A 2375-nucleotide genomic window follows, 5' to 3' on the forward strand; every position below is an offset into this window, starting at 1 on the left:
CACCACTGTAGCATGCAGACTGAAAATTTTAAAATTGGGAAAATAAATCTGCTAATAGCCTGATAAAAAAGCGGCAGTTTTCTGGTGTGATTACATATTTAAGCGCTTCCATTTTTTATCTGGATTCTTTTAAACGAATAAGACCGAAAAGTTCAATTTCAGGTAAGTTTACACCCTTTGCCAAAGAGTCTTCTAAACTGAAAAAGAAAACAATATGGAATAAATTTTATGAACCCTGAGCTCAATTCTTACTTTTCTTTCAACCTCGCAATTCTTGGTGTTAACAGCTAATTAACACCACGGGATCACGCGAGTGGTCATAGCTCGAGAGTCTTTAGTGGTGTTGCCTTCAACGTTCGCGTGCTGGCATTTTTCACTGGGCACGTGCGTTGGGTGTAGTCCTGAAAAAATAGGTTTACATCCGGTTGTCTCCAAATTTGGTGGGTTTATTGTGAATATGTTTAGCCAATCATCTACCCAGTTTCAGCGTGGAAACTTCAATAGCTCGTATACAACAGCCCTCACTGTCCTCGAAGGTCAGCCTTTGAGTGGTGTGTTTGCGAAATTTCTCTCACTTTTACGGACTGTTCGAAATGATTATTCATAGCAAAACCTCTGCTAAAGGGTGGGAAAAATGTCAGGAAAACAATTTCAAGCACTTTTGAAACGGCAGTTAGAAACGAACAACGGGAAATTGAGGTTAGTGATGACAACAGGGGCCTTAGGGAGGCTGGAAATAATTTCTCTTTTTTTCACACAATGAAACATATTCTCCTTATATATAATTGGGGTAATTATATCAAGACTCAAGACGAAATTTGGCTAGTGTATTAAGTATCCATCATATATTTCTAACATGACATTTTCCTTCAAAATACCGGTTACCATGGCAACGAATAAGGGTTTAAGTGACCATCATATTGTTTGAGCAAAAATTGCATAGCTTTTGCGAAAAGCAGATGTATCTGTGTGAGAATTAGAAGAAAAGGTGAGCAAAATCATTTAGAACGAGCTGACGCAAGCAGCTTTAGAAATGCATGTGTGGCTTATGCGCGTGCACGCTCAGCTGAAAACCCTCCTTAAGCACACACGTTTTTGAGACATGAACGGCAACCAGAAGAGAGTGTTTCGCGTGCCAGGACAGTGGTGTCTCCCAGGTTTTTTGTGTAATCATCTCTAATGGAGAAAAGATACTTAGCAATCAATGTAAATGTAGTTGGTTGTGTGAAGACAAGTTAACAGGGAAAACAGCTCAACTCCCGTTGCTGTCTCAAAAATGCAGGTGCTTGAGGTCCGTAATATTCTTGCACAGGCCACCATTTCTTCAATTGTTTTTTGAATGCCATGAACAAGGCCGGGACTGTCCTTTTTGCGTTGAAAATCGGGCCAGATTGTCAAATACAAATTAAATGAATGCAATTTTCATGTTTGTTGACATACATAATTTTGAAAAATCATTAAAAAAAATCACAGCTGCTTCTTTTTTAGCCAAATTTGGTGGAAATCTTGGTTAACTAAAAAAAAGGCTACTTTTTCAACTTTCTGTAACAGAAGATATAATTTTGAGTTTTTCTCTATTTCTGCTCAAATATTTTCAAATATTTTTCAGATTTTTGTTGTTTACAGTTATTTTTCAGAAAAGTCCTTGGTTTTTATGCTGGGATTTTTTTCATGAAAAGCCTATTTTATAACCTTTAAAAATAGTAGATATTGTAAGCCATATTGTATAAGCTTAAAATTAATGGAAGTCTAAACAATTGATCAGTTTTGTGGCTTGATTTGGATCCCTGCAAATCTTTAGGACAAAACAGAGTGCAGTCTTTGGTCAGCAATCATACAATAATTTTTATTCTCTCTTTCCCCCCTTGACATAATATTACAGATGATAACTCAAACATTGTTCTTTGAGTTTGGTACGGGCTGTACCGACTGTCTCAAGGAATCCTTGGCGTCTGCCCTCAGGCATTTGCGTAAACAAGCACAAACTATGTACGAGCAAATCAGAAGAAATGCCTGGCTGTCGAGTTGGCCTGAGACTGCTGAGGAACTAGAAGAGGGGGGTGCGGGGGTCACGTATAAGAGTACAAAGTTATCATTGGCCATTAGTCCAGTCCAGTTTAATAAAAATATCATGTTCACTACCAAGACAGGGTGCTGTTATTCTCTTAGACAGTTCATGAATTTTTTGTCCCTGAATTTCTCAAATACAGGTGAATGAGAGGTTGATTTAATATGTTGCTTTAGTGACTTGAAACTACATCACCTCAATCATTTGAGCCAGTAAGTGCTTTAAATATTGAGCCAGTTAAATTGACTCCACATGTACAAACATTGCAAATGACAATGATATTATTATTCTTACTTGGAACTAGGGC

At 37.6% G+C, this 2375-nt stretch overlaps 1 long non-coding RNA gene across 1 annotated transcript; it reads left to right on the top strand.

The window, feature by feature from the left end:
- The first annotated feature begins 544 nt into the window (after positions 1-544).
- On the top strand, positions 545-2147 carry LOC137989274 (uncharacterized). Its single transcript, XR_011120873.1, has 2 exons — positions 545-699; positions 1883-2147. It is a non-coding gene; the product is annotated as an uncharacterized lncRNA (long non-coding RNA).
- Positions 2148-2375: the final 228 nt, after the last annotated feature.

This window comes from Montipora foliosa, unplaced genomic scaffold, assembly GCF_036669935.1.
Source record: "Montipora foliosa isolate CH-2021 unplaced genomic scaffold, ASM3666993v2 scaffold_45, whole genome shotgun sequence".
NCBI lineage: Eukaryota > Metazoa > Cnidaria > Anthozoa > Scleractinia > Acroporidae > Montipora > Montipora foliosa.